This window comes from Bos grunniens, chromosome 14 (assembly GCF_055505025.1).
Source record: "Bos grunniens cultivar Pamir isolate PY7600 chromosome 14, Bosgru_T2T1.0, whole genome shotgun sequence".
Taxonomy (NCBI): Eukaryota; Metazoa; Chordata; class Mammalia; order Artiodactyla; family Bovidae; genus Bos; species Bos grunniens.
The window spans coordinates 37,999,766-38,018,182 of record NC_141178.1 but is presented as its reverse complement, the minus strand read 5'-3'; the positions used below and the strand labels follow the sequence as shown (position 1 = coordinate 38,018,182).

Sequence of the window (18,417 nt, the reverse complement as noted above, 5' to 3'; positions counted from 1 at the left end):
GACACAAATGAAAGTATTGTCACTGTCTTTGGAACAAAATATCCCTTAATAAGTGGAAGCAGTAGGGTCCAGAGAGTATGGTAGGCCCACTCCTGTTATAACTGTTCTCAGCTCCTTTAGACACTGCGGGACAATGGAGCCTGTCCAAAGGGTCCTGTGTGCTGCTCTCAGAAAATGGATGTGCATTCTGACCACAGCATGTCTAGAGAAGAGGCTGTATAAAGAGACCTTTATAAAGAAGCCTATTCGAATGCATTTCTGTCCAACTCCGGGACTCATTAATGCGTAAGGAAAGATTTCCGAGACCCATAGGTGCATTAAGAATAAAAGCAAACTCTGAATAGATGACAGCTCCATTTTAGTACTAGCTTCCCCTCTCCCACTAATTCAGAAAAATTACATTCTATACAACAGTTTTCCAGCAAAGACCCTGCCACCCATCTTTCTCGTAAAAGAAAGGCAAAGTGAAAAAGTCTCCACTTGGGAACTTTAATAGGTTCTCCCGCGTGTGTCATTGTGGGGAGTGAGTTGCAAGTGAACTAGCGGCAGATGAGGCAGGAGGGCGCCCAGCTTCGGTTTACAGAGTTACACAGAAGAAAAAGGAAAACAGTTGGTTGCAAGGCTGGAAGCAAAAGTTCTGAAACGAAAATCAGGCCCCTGGGTGCCAGCCTCATGAGGAGATAAGTGCAGGCTTCGCCTGAAATGGCTTCTGGCCTGCCGAGACCATGGGGGCCACCAGGATTTACTAATGAGAACATGGTCCCAGGGGGAGAAGTCGTCACACCAGCTTGGTGTGTGCAGCTGCCCCGTACAAACACCCACACCCTGAGCTGAAACCCAACATAAACTGGGGATGTTGCCATTGTTTAGCCTCTTCCTGTCCTTTTATTAAAAGCAGTATTTTTAAAACTATAGTTGATTTACAATGTTGTGTTAATTTTTACTATATATCAAAGTGATTTAGTTACACATACACACACACACACACACATATATATATATGTATGTATGCATGCTAAGTTGCTTCAGTCGTGTCCGACTCTTTGCAACCCCATGGATTATAGCCCACTAGGCTCCTCTGCCCATAGGATTCTCCAGGCAAGAATACTGCAGTGGGTTGCCATTGCCTTCTCCAGTATGTACATAGATACACACACACACACACATCCTTTTTAAATACTCTTTTCCATTATGATTTATCACAGGATATTGAACATTGTTCCTGTGCTATATAGTGGGACCTTGTTGTTCATCCATTCTAAATATAAAAGCCTTTAACTGCTCACCCCAACTTCTCACTCCATTTCCCCCCAACTCCTCCCCCTTGGCAACCAAACTTCCCTGCTGATCCTTCTAGTGATTCGATGGCTATAAACAGGTATTGCTGCCTCTACACAGGTGGTTCTCAGTGTAGAACCACCTTGGAGGAGCTTTCAAGCACCAGCCTGGCAAAGCTGCACCCTCCCCCTGGCACTCCCCCCACCACAGCATGGTAATCGGTAATCACAATTACTAGAGGCGAGCCCTGGACATCACCAAGTATTAAATCTCTCCAGGTTGTTAGTCACTCAGTCGTGTCTGACTCTTTGTGACCCCATGGACTGTAGCCCGCCAGGCTCCTCTGTCCATGGGGATTCTCCAGGCAAGAATACTGGAGTGGGTTACCATGCACTTCTCCAGGGGATCTTCCCAACCCAGGGATCGAACCAGGTCTCCCACACTGCAAGCGAATTCCCCAGGTGATGTTTTTTGCAGCCAGTGTGGAGAACCACTGCTCTACAAGCGGCTGGAGAGAGGGAGACACATATAAGAGGGATCAGAGGGTCCACTCCAACAGAAGGGGGCAGCATCCTCACAGCACATAGAAGGTGGGGGGCATATTTAAACGAGGAAAGAAGACCGAGCAGTAACAAGGTGGGGCCCTTGTGTGCTGTCAGCCCTTTGATAACAGGAAATGTGGTAACAACAAGCAATGTTTGAAAACTCAAGAAAGGAAGACGCTTGGCACGAGAAGACAAACTTGTCCTGGCTAACCAAGACAGGACGAGTGGAGCTATTTAAAGCTGGGAGATAAGAGATAAAATGAATCTTGGGAAGAGGTTGTAAAACCTGTGAGGAAAGTGTTGGCTGAAGCTGGAGAAGGAGATGTCAACTAAGATGCTCCAGAAAGAAATCTATGCTAGAAAAGGCGGGGCATGCACTTCCACTGCCAAACGGTGATGACTCAACACCTGTACACATGGATGGTTCCCCTTTAGACAGAAATTTTGGTGTCACCCTTGAAGCAATTAAGAACTGTAAAAAACAAAGAAAAGAAAGAGGCAGTAAATTACAGCATGTACGCAAGTGCCCACTAACTTTGGCTCACATTGCTCTTTAAGAACTTAGTACTGCCTTGATGTTTTGAGCCTTAAAAAAGCAAAATTCTTGGATGTCCCTATAAACGTGCAGTTTTTCTCTAATGCTAATGCAACACTACACCCTCTTTTTTTTTCTCATTTGCAGAAATGGAGTTCCCTTGTTTATAAATGGGTCCCACAGTCTAGAGTACAATTCTGTTTAAGTAACACCTCTGTAAGGGCATGCTTGCTCACATGCCACAAAAGCAAATGTACATGTTGATCAAAATACTCAATGCTCATTCTACAGCTCCCTAGGAGAAGGCCAGCTAAAACTCACTGCCATCGCAGTTACAATTTCACCACTGGAATCTGGAAATTAATAGAGATGTGAAATTTATGATTAAAAGACTAACAAGGTTTGCTAAATGCCATTAGGCAAATATATAAGATGATTATGCAGGATTTTAAGCATTCTGGAACAAGTCTGAAATATCTTGCTTTGATGGGTGTCCTCCTTCTAAGTTGTGATCCCAGTAAAGACCCTTATGTCATTTTCTTCATGTCTTCCTTTCTTAAATTCTAAATATCTTCACTTCAAGAGAACTGACTCCAGTGGATTCCCTACCTTGGCTTTTCTCTTTTCCTTTAGGTGTTCAATCTCACAGCCCATGATTTTGTGACAGGTGTGATGGTTACCAAGCATGAGTCTGGGGCTACTGTGGTGATGTCTATCATTGTTACCTTTGGATTTTCTTCAAGGCCATCTTTTCTGACCCTTAAAAGCTATTTTCATCATCTGTGGCCCTGGGCCTGGCGGAGGAAGGGATGGGCTAGATGAACATGGCTACAATCCAGGCCTAAAGCAGGGAGGTAAAACCACAGACATAAGAGAATGTGGGTCTGGCTGGCCATACACATCCATACCTGGCCCTCATCCACCGAAACTGAACAGCTAATCTGGCATTTTGTCAAGTCTGATGGAAAGTTAATGATGTGAAAGAAAGACAAGTATACCCATGGCTAAGCTGTATGAAGCATGTATGTGGCAGAGGAGATGTTTGGGGTGGGGCTGAAGGAGGATGGGACAATTATTTTTGAATGTAATATCCTGGACAGGTTCATAAACCTTTAGCCACAACTTTAAAATGCAAAATTTTGTGAAAACAGAGTGTCTTTGTTATTTTGCCACCAAATGAATTTGTTCCAAACCCTGACCTGAGCTGACAAGTCTTTTTCTGTCTAACTAAATGAGAATATTCATCTACTTTGCTGTAGAAATGACTGTGTCTCCCGTATGCCACGGGAGTATTACCTAACTTATAGGATGCAAACTGTATTCCCTTTCTGAAAGCTAGATGGATTCTAAAAGACATTTGGCCCCAGAGTGTTGGGCTAAAGAACTGCTGACCTGCGTACAACTCCCCAGACAAGTGAGTTCTCCAGATTTAAGCCTTGTATTATTTTCCCACATCACGCAGGTGTTTACCAGACCTCAGCTTTTCAATGACTTCTACAATATTATTTTAGTAGACACATTTACAGGGAACTAAACAGGACAAAGCTAAGAAACAGGCATACCATGTCCGATTTCAGATATGAGGCCTTAACACACGCGCTCATCTTTTCCTCTGTCACCTTTCACTGTATCAGTCTGGGAGTTCTGACATTGAACATCCCCAGTCTGGGCCACAGCAGGTGTACTATGCAGGTAGTATGAAAACGGGAAACATGATGCTGATTTTCAAAAAGAAGCTATCAAACTGTGTGTTTATTTTTGTAAACATTTTTAAATTCGTTTAAAATTTTATGCAAAAATTAATATTCCAGGGCATCCCTGGTGGTGCAGTGGATAGGAATCCACCTGCCAATGCAGGGGACATGGGCTTGATCCCTGGTCCAGGAAGATCCCAAAAGCCGTGGAGCAATTAAGCCTGTGTGCTACAACTACTGAAGCCTGCGTGCCGCAACAAAGACCTGGAGCAACCAAGAGTAACGTTAATTAAATAAATTTCAAAAATTAACATTCCAAATAAAATGTCCATAGATGTGCCTTTTAGCAAATGGAGACGGAAAGTGAGACAGAGAAGAGAAAAAAGACATAAAGATTAGCTCTTGCCTGGGACTGGCAGTGAGAATGCAGAATGAACACAAAGGGGCCCAAGGGATCTTTCTGGGGTGATGAAAAAGTCCTAAAACGAAACTGTGATGGAAGTCCCATAACTCTGTCAGCTTTCTACAGATCCATGAATTGTACACTTAACATGGGAGAGTTTTATGTCATGTAAATTATACCTCAATGAAGATGTGGGAAAACTAATCCTAAATGTTGGGAGTAACACTGTTTATGTCAACACCTCTTCTTTTGTCCTGATGTTTCAAATTAACACCAGTTCAAACAGGGGAAGAAGGATGCAGTAAATGAGATCCATTCCGATCATTAAGGGAAAAGGAGAAATTTTGCTCCCAAATGACTAATTTTACATCCAGACAGAGGAGATGAGTTCTTCTAGATACTCCCCCACATTTAGCAAATGAAATTGAAATTATTTCGAATTTAACATGCCACATGTGCCTCTCTAATTACAGCATACATCACATCAAACAATAGTATTTTGTTTACCACTCATCCTGCAAAGACGGCGGAAACTCCTGAGGACGATGTCATGGTCTTCCCCACATTTTCAGGACCAAGCAGGTGTTCAATGTATGAGTTTATTAAATGGAAGGATCTCTTCATCAGAACCACCGAACACACTTCCATTTGCATGAACAATATAAAGCAAATTAGAAAGACACTCCTTACTTTCTAGACCAGGGTTTGCCACCCACAGCACTGTTGACATATTGGCCCCGATAATTCTTCCCTGTGGAGCAGGGCTGTTTGGTGCACTGTGGGATGTATAATAGCATCCCTGGCTTCTACTTGTTTATTAGATGCCAGCAGTAGCCCTGGCATTCCCCTCCCCGCCCCGCCAACCCCCACCCTCGCTCAACAGCTGTGACACCCAAAATGTCCTCTGGGTGGCAAAGTCACCCTTCCTTGAGAACCACAGCTTTAAACAGGAAGAGTATAATGAAGATCAAATCAAACTGTTGTGTTCATATTTCAGCAGTGCTTTTCATGTTATTACTTCCTAAAGCTAGTGAGAACATCAAAAAGAAAACGCATATGACTAGCAAATGATAATTCTTTGACCACGGGCCTTGGCATTTTATGGGGAGAAGAAAAGAAGTTCTTTTTAATTTCCTTGTAACTGCAAAGATGCAAAAGGCTTGTTCTGATCCAAGGCTGACAGTTTTCAGGATATGTGGAGCTGGAAAAATCCGTATGAGAAGGGTCCAAATGTCAAATGGCCTATGGCTGTAAAACAGTATAAAAGCAGCGTGCTCTTTGCCAGCACTGGGCTGTTTATTATGAACTGTAGCTAGGGGAACAATTCTGAATATGCTATTGAATATTTATTAAAAGAAAAGATCTACAATAATGCAGGTCCTGACCAGCTGCTATTAGTAAACCACTCAACCAGTTGGAAAGGTTAAGAACTGTGGTGGCAAAAACCATTAAGTGCAAGTCTGATCCTTTGGCATTTTGTTTTTTCTCAGCCACCACAGTGTTTAGCAATCCTCTTCCATACACCCTGGCATCAAATCTGAAAAGCTGTTATCCATATTGTATGCTTTAAATGAGTCCCTGAACATTACAGTTTCAACTCTTACTTTGGAGATACTGGGAATTTCACGCTGATGTTAGAAGCTTAAGATGTATATTTTGGGCAAAATGACTATAATATAGTACAGCAAAGAAAAAATTGTCTTATATTACTTGACTGTGTTTCGTTATCAAGATTCATAATACTTTACTGCAAAGCATCATTATTTTTTATTTAGGAAAACAGAGAAATACACCCCTAACCTCAACACTAACAATTTAGGCCCTACACATGACATCATTGGTTTCAGCCACTTCTGGATTTATCAATCTATCGCATATGAGAAAAGGTTATAGCAGAGTGTTTAACTGTCAATTCCTAATATCTGAAAAGGAAGCATATCTTTTAAGACTACGTTTGTAAAAATATTTATATCTCTGCACGTCTATTGGCAAACATAAGTAGGTTTAGGATTCTGAAACATTAAGCATATAATTCCTCAATCTGCTAAGAGAAAGAGCATACACAATATGCAAAAAGCCCTCTATTCAAACAAGCTGTGACTGTATACATAACTATGGTATTCAAATTAGATTACTAATTTAGACATGTTCTATCATGTCAAGTAGATACTAACATAAAAAAAATGTCAGAATAAAATTCAACAGGAAGAAAAATGAGGTAAGGAAAATTCAATTACTCTCTTTAGAAAATGAAAACTCCTAGTACATAATATTAAAATACATACTTCTGGAAAGATTAGTGGGAATGCAGCTTAATTACTCATCTTGGTGGTGAATAATAAACACAGTATTGTCAAATCACCTCTACAGGATACTACCTCTGTGCCCTGGATTATCATATTTGCATTTGGATGAAACTGGGATACGTGAGGCATGGAATGGCTAAACTAAGTTTCATTTTACCTCGTCTGAATTTCCTCACATATTATTATAAAATGCACTAAAATCACACATAAAACACAATATTATTTGATATTATTTAAATTCTCATATGCCTATATTGTAATTTCTCAACTGCAACGGACTAAGGCTACCATAACACACCATGTGTAATGATAATTACTAGAACTAACACGGTTGCCTAACATTTTTATAAAACTTTAAAAAAATTTATAAGTGTATGGCGATTTTAGGAAATCAGCACTAATAATAAAAGATGAACCCACCAAATGCCACAAATGCATAAGCCCTTTTGGATTCAATTTTTTTCCAAAGCTAAAATGTAAAATTGGCACCATGAAGCTTGAAATTGAGATTTAAAGATAAGCACTGGTACCAGCATCTTGCTACTTGCTAGAAATTGCTTTTATCTGAAAACTGCTATTTAGAAAGGCCCCCAGATAATTTTTATGAAATAAAGGTAGCATCATAAACTTTACAAACAGCTGTAAGATTCCATGAACATTTCATGATTCTAAACATTTCTATATATTAACAGTTAATATCTGCCTTAACAGTAGCAAAATTAGGTAAATTTCAGAATATCTGAAGCTAAAATACAAGTTGTAAAACTAAAATAAGCCCTTTTGATTTATCCTGCATAATTTTACACTGCTTAAGAAAAAGACAAATGCTTTAATGCTTTGGCATTAAAAGGGGAACATGATAGCTGCTTTGGCAAGATAAAGCAAGCTACACCACTTAATGTATTTGGAGAATTCAGGAATGATATTATAAAAGGAAAACCAATAGTTTAAACTTAATTTGACTGAATTATATCACACATACACACACACACACTTCTCACCTACAAAGGCCATTGTAACAACTGAAAAACAAATTTCCATTATACCAGACAGCAAGTTTAACCACAACAATTTTACAGTTTAAAATGTTGAATGCTTTTCTTTTTAAACTTAGATGTTTTTTAAGCTTTTTAAGATAATGAAAGAAAAAGATGTTTGTCTCTAAAAAAAGCTTTCCCCTAGTTGGACTTGATTGCATACATTTGCATAAAGAATCTGTGGTTCATCAAATATAAAGACTGCAGTCAATATAGCTTCCACTATTGGTACTTTGAGCAGACTAATAAAAAAAAAAAAACTCTTAAAATTTTTTCAAAGTAGCTACCCCCTAATTTTTCTTTAGTAGCTAGTCAGGAAGACACAGGCAACATAAGGGAGTGGCAAGAAGCCAGAATTTGAAGCCAGAATGCCTTATTTGGGGTCCTAGGAGCTCTACCATTTACTAGCTATGTTATCTCCACAGAGGCACCTCAGTTCCCTCATCTCTGCAATGGGAATAATTCCACCTTTAGGTCAAAATGAAAGGAACAAGGACTGATATGCATGATACTAACTAAAACACATGGTAATTATTTTCATCATCCCCCCAATACTCCAGCTTGTCTATGACTTAATGTTGCCTGTTTCTTATAAGGCAAGTGAAAATTACAGGAAACTGTACCTAATATATCTCAAATAATCCAGTGAGCCAAAAGGCTCATTAATAACTCTAACAAGATTGGTTCAAAGGTCCAACCCTCCAAAGATGCTGTGGCCATGAGAAAAGCTTATTTTTGTAAACTACCAAATGATGGGTCATCATCACTGTCCCTTTTGGCGTGCTCATTCATGGGCACAAAGAGACATGCCTGTTATGAGAACCAAGAATTTTATGTGCCAAGAGAGTAATTCTTTCATTCTTCCCACTTTCCCAAGTGCCCATGTCCTGCTGTCAACGAAGGAGAAAAATGAATGGAAAGGGAAAACAAGAAATGACAGTTCTATGCTATAAGCAGCTTGAGATCGAGGATCATGCTTTATTCATGATTTTATTTCTTAATTCTTTCCTTCACCCCACTCCCCGTCCCTTTTCCACACAGTAGGTTCTTAATACTTCTTCACAAGCCTTGAGAGCTCTATGAGACACAGTCACTGTCCTGTGTGTAGTTACAAGTGCGTTAACAGTCAGACTGTTCCTCTGCTCTCTGCCTTTTCTTTGTATTTTACTCCTTTTGTCACCTGGCTCCCATTCCATCAAGCACCTCATTCCGCTTTGCCTCTGGCTTCTACCACTTTGTGTCCAAGCACTTGTCTATAACTTCCCTCACTTAATCTTACTATTCCCCCATCTCCTTTCCCTCTGCCTGCCACCTTGGCCTTCAGGCTCCTTGGAAAAGCTATGCCAAACCTAGACAGCATATTAAAAAGCAGAGACATTACTTTGCCAACAAAGGTCTGTCTACTTAAGGCTATGGTTTTTAAAGTAGTCATGTATGGATGTGAGAGCTGGACCATAAAGGCTGAACTCCGAAGAATTGATGCTTTTGAACTGTGGTGTTGGAGAAGACTCTTGAGAGTCCCTTGGACTGCAAGGAGATCAAGCCAGTCAATCCTAAAGGAAATCAATCCTAAATATGCATTGGAAGGACTGATGCTGAAGCTGAAGCTCCAATACTTTGGCCACCTGATGTGAAGAGCTGACTCATTAGAAAAGACCCTGATGCTGGGACAGATTGAAGGCAGGAGGAGAAGGGAATGATGGAGGATGGGATGGTTGGATGGCATCACTGACTCAACGACATGAGTTTGAGCAAGCTCTGGGAGATACTGAAGGACAGGGAAGCTTGGCGTGCTGCAGTCCATGGGGTTGCAAAGAGTCAGATACTACTGAGCAACTGAACTATGACTACAATGAACCTTCTCAGTCAGATTACAACCTCCACAACAACTCCAAATGCCCAGAAGATTTGAAAACCTGTATCTCCAGCTCAGCCTCTGTCTTAAATTCTAGTACCACAGGCCTGTGCAACTGTCAATAGAATCCCAAGCCCTGGATGTTGCACCGGATATTGCCCTGGTCCCCTGCATCATTATACAAATACACACCTGAATGCATTATCTCCCCCTACAAACCACATCATCCTTTGTATTCACTATCAAGAACTCTGTCCTTTCAATCACCCAAGCCAGAGCTCTGGGAGTCATCCCTAACGTCACCACCCCTTCCTGCTTCTCTTCTCCTTCTCTGTCCCTCCCCCATCTCCCCATCAGTCTAAGTTCAGACCTTAAGTCCATACTAGGATTCAACAGCTTTTGCACACAACTGCTCTTTTCCACACAGCCATCCTTACATCCCATCCATTCTCTACAACACACCAGACTGATCCTTGTAAAAGAACGGCCTGAAATGCTCAAATTCATCTGGACCAAATACACCCTACAAGACCCTTTCCAAAGTGGCTCCAAGGCTCCACTCTCCATTTCTGGACCTACCTACTGCCCCTCACGGGCACCTGCCGCAGGGAAAAACCAGCTGTCTCATAGACACACCACGCTCTTCGGCACCTTCACTGCACCGTTCTCCCTGGTCTCTCTGCTCAAAGAGTTTTGCTGTCCCACTCCTATCCTCAGCTGCCTTGTCCCTTCCAACTCACTCTTTCAGGCTCAGACCCTGCCCTATTCCCTAGGGGTAAGTCACCTCTGTGGACTTAGGTACCCCTAATAGAGCCCAGCATCTTTTATGCACTGGTTAAAACTGGAGTTAAGCATCATTTCCCCTCCCAAGACTGAGAGTTTTGAGAGATGTGAAAGGAATCCTCTTACGTCTGACGTTTCATTATCTAACACTATGCCTTGTATATCGATATGTATCTGGTGAATGCATAAATGAGTAAAAACCAGTCCAATTAAGTTTGACTCAAACACTGCCAAGCTGCTAGTGGCTGATTATGTGTGAATGAGAGACTCACAGCTCTTTTTAGAAGAGGTCACAGAAAATATCATAAGGCCACTCTGGCTGCAATTTCCAAGTGTTGAATACAGAAGTCGTGGTGTTCCCCTGTGTGGCCATGTTACAGACTGGCTCTTTTACAGTTTGTTTTTTTTTTAATTGTCTTGTGTGGTTTTATTGTCTGTGATCTATAACATGCACTACTTCAATATTAAAGTCTCCCAAAAGCTTCAGTAAGTTCAACCACACGGGGGTGATGGAGAAATGAGTACGGGTCAGGGTGAAAGGCCAGAGTGAGTGGAAGAAACATTAACAGCAGTGACTGAGTCACAAATACCTCAGGACCTGAACCTCAACGACGCATCTGAATGCCCTTTATTTCTTAGGGAACAAATTCACAGGAGAGCTTCCATATGCAACCCTGGAGCTCCCTGCAGACTGAAATAACACATGTAGCAGTGTTGACTAGTCACAGCTTTTGGTCCTTTTAGAAAATCAACTGAAGTTGATTTGTAAATGTTCTCTTACAAATGAACACTAGAACAAAAGATGCAGGGACTGGGTCCTATGAAATTAAAACAAAGCACAAATCTACTGTTGGTCAAATAAAACACTTAAAAAAAAAAACTTGCCTACTCCATGAGGTTCATATGGTTTCAAGTGCTCTGTAGTTTAGCACGCATGCACCCCAATCAGGCCAACTTTCCCTGTCCTCTACCATAAAACCCACACTTAGGAAATTGAATTTTTCTTAAGTTTTTAATCACTCACAGACTTGAAAATTATACAGTCCTATAAAACCAAGAAGGGGGAGTAGGTTAGACATTAACATACCAAATATTATAACAATGACAACATCAAATATAATAACTCAAAACCCAAGGGATATGAAGAATTTTTTAATGGATTTTTAATTTTTTAATGGATTTTAAAAATTGTTTTATTTGGGAAAAAAAAAATGCTCCTTACAAAAGTGTTGCTGCAAATTACAGAGACTCTGCAACAAATATTAGCTCCAGTGTGAAATCGTGAGAAAATAGAGGAGGTGCCATTCATGGTAAAGGGTTTTGAAAATATTGGACATTGGTTTTAAATTCTGCCCTTTCCCTCTGCACTTCGAGTGCAGTTAGAGAGACTAGGATGCAGATACAGAAGATGTGACACAATGTTCATTTTCTGAGACAACATGCTTACACCTTAATTGTGAGACACACATGTTCATTTACTTAAAAACCTCACTGTGACACATGACATCACTACAGTAATGTTCACTGCTGATTAAATCAATTTTGATTTACTTTTTTAGAAATCCCCTGAGAAAATCTCAGGTTGTTCTTTCTTGGATGAGAATGACGAAACTGCTGCTGCTGCTGCTAAGTCACTTCAGTTGTGTCCGACTCTTAGCGACCCCATGGACTGCAGCCCACCAGGCTCCTCCGCCCATGGGATTTTCCAGGCAAGAGTACTGGAGTGGGTTGCCATTGCCTTCTCTGAATGACGCAACTACGTGACATCAAACAGAGATAAAGTTTGCAAGCTTCTTCACTGCGTTCCGTTATCAGTGGATGGCCATATGCTTCGTATTTCACAATGCTAACACGTGGGTTTCTTTTCTGAGATCATTGAATGAACTAAGCTTTAAACTCTTCCTCCACAAAGATCTAGAAGACCGTGGGCACAGACCTTCAACCATCCCTTCAGTTCTATCTCAGGGTCCCTGTGGGGATGGAGTGAGACTGAATAGGATTATTTCAAGAAGCACAATACAAGACATCTATGCAACAAAGCTGGACAATATGAAGGCCCCAAATTACGCAGCAGAACACTAGGCCCCATAGACTCCCGGGCTCCACTCCTGGGTCCGAAACTCACTAATGTGCTCTTGAACAAGTGCTCTGATCTTTCTGCTTGTGCAAAAAATGATAACAAAGTAACCACATAAGGTCACTGTGGGGATTCAAGTAAATCGTGTATGTATTTCCTGGCATGGCAGCCAGCACACATAAGGGTTCTGTGTTAGCTATTCGTTCCATCCAGTAAGGATGTGGCAGACAAATCATGGAGCTATCTGTCCCTACAATCACCCCCACCCTCAAATTCAGCAGCGTCCCAGCCTTGAGGGGCTGTCTCTACCGTGTTGCACACGCACTGTTTATTTGGAGAACTGGTATCACCTTCCACGTGTTTCTCCCAGATGTCTGAGGCCACAGCTTTAGAAATACAATCAGCCCCCAACTCCCCAAGCCTACAGGAAGATAATTCAAAACAGGAGAGATGACTGGGAAGAGTAAATGGTCTTCATTCATTTTATTCATACCATAAGTAGCCTGCTTTTCTGGTACTTATATCTTCTGACAGCTGGATGTTGGAAGAAAGTTGTCTGGAAACAGAGATGGTCACAGACAAGCCAACAAACAGTTAACAGGGACAAGAAATAACATCATGCAAATTCTAAAGAATTAGTTGAAAGTAACTTCTGGCCCCAACTGGAGTCACAGAAGTGACTGAGGAAGACTTGTATTATCGAATCACCCAGAGCAGAGGAACATTTGAAATGTAAAAGCACTTGACAGAGTAAAAGGAATATTGGTGCTCTGGCAGGAGGGCTAAAACTGAAGTAGAAGATATTTCAGAGAGATGTGGAAAGACTCAGCTGATGGCAAGGACCCTTTCTGACACCCTCCTGGAACCTTACACCCATGGACTTTTAAAATTTTTAATTGAGATATAATTAACATGCAAAATCATATTAATTTCAGGTGTACGACATAATGAATCAACATTTGTATATACTGCAAAATGGTCGAGATGAGTCTAGTTAACATCCATCACCATACACAGTTAAAAATAATCTCATATGAAACTTTTAAAATCTACTCTCTTAGCAACTTTCAAATAGGCAATACAGTATTATTAACCTTAATCACCATGCTGTACAGAGAATTTTTTATTTAAAAAAGCCAAGGTAGAATATCTGTCTTGAAGCACCTTTCAGTGGCAGGATACCAGGTTTAATTAAATATTAAATCAGTCTGTAAGCTGCCTGTGGCCTATGTGCCCTTGACAGCAATTACATTTTAATATCTACAAAATGAGTTAATATTTACCAAGGGCCAGAATACTATGTAGATCTGGATGATACTCTAAGGAAGCCACAGGAAAAAAAGTAACTTTTCAATTATTCTCAACTTTTAGAAGTCAAGTAAGATGCTCAACAGGCTGTGGACCAGAGTTTTAACGAAATGCAGTCCACCAGTCCATGGGCAATTGGTTCTAGAACCCCCGAGGATACCAAAATCAGTGGATGCTCAAGTTCTTTATATAAAATAGCTTTATATCTGCACATAACCTTAAAGTACATTCCCTCACACACTTCAACTCTAGATCTCTTATAACATCTAATACAATGTAAATGCCACGTTAACATAAATATGTAAATGCTATATAAATAGCTGCTGGAGCAAAGTAAGTTCAAGTTTTGCCTCTTGGAAGTTTCTGGAATTTTAAAAATATATTTTCAACCCATGGTCAGTTGAATCTACAGATGTGGAACCTACGGATATGGAAGGCCGACTGGACAGCTCATACATGACCCCTGAAACTGCTTCCGACCACACTGTACTAAGGCCCAGAGGAAGAATGCTTATTTAACATGAAATATAAATTATTGCCATTCTGAACAAACAGTACGATATGCAGCAAAGTGTACATTCTCTCTCTCTCTGCCCCAGGGGTACTCTCCAGCTAGGACTGAACTCATGCTCACAGATGACGCCGATTGCAGATGAATGGCCTGCTTGTGGTGGTTCACTAGGCTGTGCGGATCCCGCAGCTTCATCTGCAGGCAGCAAACAAACCTGGGAGGGGCGGCCTCCAGCAGGAACCCAGGAACCGTAACACACCACTCTCTTTTTCTCAATTCTCTGAATATATGAGCAGGAAAGGAAAAAGCAATGGAATCCACTTCAAACCAAAGGATAAAACCCATTTCACCTGCTGGTATCTCTATCGTGTGCTAAGGTAGACAAGCCTTTTAACAATAATTATGAGAATAATAACAGCTCCCAGTCATGGAGAACTATGCTGTGAGTTAAGCACTCTGAATACTTTACAGCTAAATGTAAATTTCCTCATCTGTAAGTGAAAGATAAGAAGGCACCTATTTTATTATGTTATTATGAGGATTCCAGGAGAAGAGAAGAAAAAAGCACTCTGGAAGTTGAGGCAGCAGGGTTTGAAAGAGACATACATGGGTTAAAAGCCCAAATGAGATTTCTATGATTTGATCTTGCTGAGTTCTAGTTTTCTCTTCTCCAAAGTGGAGATGAAGCCACCACCTTGAAAAGGAATCGAAAGAGACGACTGGTCAAATACCAGCTGGTGTCTACATTACCAGGAGGGGTTCAACAAATGCTTATACCCTGTATCCTATGATACATGCGAACAGCTTCTGTTAACCTCTGTCTGCAGTCATTCAATCATTCAATGTCAAGAGTATCCACAGAAGCACTTCCTTTTGTAACAATGATAATTTTACCCAGTTTAATAAGTCGGACACTGGTTTAACAGCTTTACATCTATGAACTCATTTAATCATCATCACAATCCAGGGAGGCAGGTACTGTAATCCCCATCTTACAGACAAACATACAGACAAACATACTCAGGCACAGAGTTCAGGTAACATGCCCAGGCTCAAACAGATGGTACCTGAGTTAGCAGCAAGTCTCCCTAGTCTATCCTCCTAACCTTGATGTGACAGAGTATATGGGGGTCAACCTGTTTGAGCTGCTATACTTGGATATATATCTTGAGATAAGCAATGGATGCTCTCACCACCAACTACAATGTGTTGAATAACTTATCAACTTCTGAAATAACATTTTGTGTGTTTTCTTAGAATTCCTTAAAATACTATGATTTTAAATGAGATGCCTGTAACTAGTTCATCTTGTTCCATGTGCCAGAATACTATAAATAAATGTGCTTCTTTTTCTAAGGAGCACCTAAATAAATCTCACATTAAACCACAATCCTGAGTTTTGCAATATAAGTCCAAATCAAAAGAAGATATATTAGGGCAGTCTGAATGTTATCTGTTTTATTAGACTAATGACTTCCATACCAAAAAAATCTGAATATTCTCCTTATCTCTAATATTCATGTCTTCACAGTCATAGCAGTACTGTATGGTATTTCAAACTATCCTTTTACAAATTTAATTAACTCAAATATTAAACATCAATGATGATAATCTATTTCTCTGCTTAAGAGGAATCTCTGGGGGAACAGATGAGAGAGAAAGGTTAAAGAATTCTGGAATTCTATCCTTCAAAGTAGGACAGGGCATCTACCTATAAATCATGCTCTTTGTTTATTAAGATAATTAAGCCTAACAGTACACTTAACTTTCAGACTCAACAATTGTCTGGCATGAACAATCTCCACTTTTTCTAAAACAAAGGGGATGTGTTCAAAGGGGTCCTCTGCAAGCTCCCTGTACAATGCATGCTATTTTAAAACATGATTTATGTGTCTAATTCCTGGAGCTGCCTTGAAAAATATACTGGGTTTTTCCTTGCATGCACCCTATTAGGAGAAGACACTCCAATCTGAAGAGTGCACTCTGTTTCAGACTGCAGGGCGCTATATCATGTCAGCATTTTCATTAAATACGTTCAAGCTGGACCTTAAACAAATGGAACGGAGAATCACAGCTGCAGCCACTGCAGAGAGACACACTTATCCGGCCAGGAGGCTTACATAAGAGGTGTAGGGCAGTCAGGGTGAAACCCAAGTGTCATCATCTGAACACGACTGCTTTGAGATTTGCTCACATTCTTCACATAAATGGAATCACGTAACACTGAGCGGATTTCTCATTTTATTTGCCTTATAGCACAAAACTGTAGGTTGACATATTAAGTTGTTTTCCCCTAAAGGATTGGGCTCTAATTAGGGAAAACTGGGAACTTCTGCCTAGAGGGAAAGTGGGATGCGCGGGAAGCCTGGAGGCCAGAGAAGGAATGATTTAGCCTCCATCCCTGAAGACCTAGGGCATCCAGGAATATTACTGGAGTCACTCCCCTGAGGACCTGGGACGGAGGTGACAAGAACCCCCTACCTCCTGTGCGGGCGCGCGCGCGCGCACACACACACACACACACACACACACACACAGAGTCAAGGAGCTCGGAACAAGCAATCAGCAGCAGGCGAAATGCCCTCGGAGCACCTGTCCTCTCACAGCACATTTCCAACTGGCACGTTCAGCAGAGACTGGAGCCAGCCCGCCAGGGACGGCTGCCTCTCCCCGCGTACCCTGTCCGCGGCTTTGCTTTCTCAACTCCTCAAGCTGGAGCCCCGCTAACAAAAGGTGCTTCCCACGACGTGAAGATAATAAAAACAAACCTCCCCTTCCCGCGGCGCCACCCTCCAACTTTAGAAACTACAGTCAACTTACTGGGATGCAGGCGACAGGGAGCCTTCAAGGGGGACCCCGCTCCGGCTGCGCAGAGCCCAGCTGGCCCCGCACTGCCCCGGCGGCTGCGGCGGGTGCGGGGCGAGGCACTGCCGTTCTGCACCAGCCGCCTCGGCTCCGCGGTGCCCGGAGCCCGGCACTCGCTGGGGCGCACCGCCTGGCGGCAGCGGCGACAACGAAAACTACACGGGTCCGCGTGGTCCCGAGCGCTGCCGCAGCCGCCCGCCCTGGGGTGCAGCGCTCCGAGCCCCTGGTGCGTGTCTCTGGCTCCGAGGGAATCGCGGCTCTACAAGAAAGGCGGCCGGGGAAAAGCCGAGTCGCTGCTGCCGGGAGAGCCGCCAGCCCGCTCCCAAGCGGTCTGTCACATCGCGGGCGCGGCGGGAAGCGAGCCGGCGAGCAGGCACCTCAGTTTGCACTCGCAGCCGCGCCGCGGAGAATGACAAGCTCCGAGGCGGTGCAGCCGTGCGGGGCGCGGGGTGCCACTGCGCATGAGCCCGGCTGGCTGCGGCACGTCACGGGGGGGCGGGACGGGGAGGGGTGGGAGGGACGAGAAGGGGCGGGGAGGGGTTGAGCCGGGCGGGGCCGGGTGGGAGCTAGATGCCCAGCTACGCCGCGGGAAGGTACAGGAAGTCTGCAGCCTGGGGTTCTGTGAACCTAAAGCTGTTGTGTTTGAACTTGTTTGCTCCAGAGTCCATTGTCCCTTTAAAACTACTCTTTACTCTAAGTGATCCTTTAGGGCTCTGGGCAAACCTACAAAAGTCAGTTTAACTCATGTTATGGTTTAACCTTAAAGAGCTGGGATTGAGGGGACAATGTACCTTGGCTGTACATTAAAATAACTTACTGAGCGAATAGGAGCCCTTTTGCCCTGACCGCACCCCAGAATCCAGAATAGAACGTACATGAGAATCTCTGGATGGGGCCCAGCTATCATTAGGCTGTAAAGCTTCCCAGTTGAGATCAAGGTACATTAGAGCTTCTTAAACTTTTAATGTGTGATAGAATCTTCAGGAGATTTTCTTAAAATGCAGGTTCGTATTCAGTGAGTTTGGGCACTGTGGGAAGGTTCTACATTTCTAACAAGCACTATTGATGTCAGTCTGGACCACCCCATCTTTACTACTCAAGTGTGGTCTAGAATCTAGAGCAGAGTTTTCCTTCTGCATGAGAATCACTTTTGTAGCTATCTGAAAATATCTCCAGGCCTTATCTTCAGTGGTTATGGCTCAGCCCTGGGCAAAGGTGGG

The 18,417-nt window shown here is 42.3% G+C and overlaps 1 protein-coding gene across 3 annotated transcripts in view; it reads right to left on the bottom strand.

Moving 5' to 3' along the window:
• The window catches only part of PAG1 (phosphoprotein membrane anchor with glycosphingolipid microdomains 1), a 160,804-nt gene extending 143,148 nt beyond the window's left edge, over nucleotides 1–17,656 (bottom strand). The window contains exon 1 of one of the 3 annotated variants that reach the window (XM_086336412.1): nucleotides 17,153–17,656. The gene's annotated coding sequence lies outside the window, so the exon portion shown is untranslated. The remainder of the gene's footprint in view (nucleotides 1–17,152) is intronic. The other 2 variants (XM_086336414.1, XM_086336413.1) reach the window with 2 other exon arrangements.
• Between the last annotated feature and the right edge of the window lie 761 nt (nucleotides 17,657–18,417).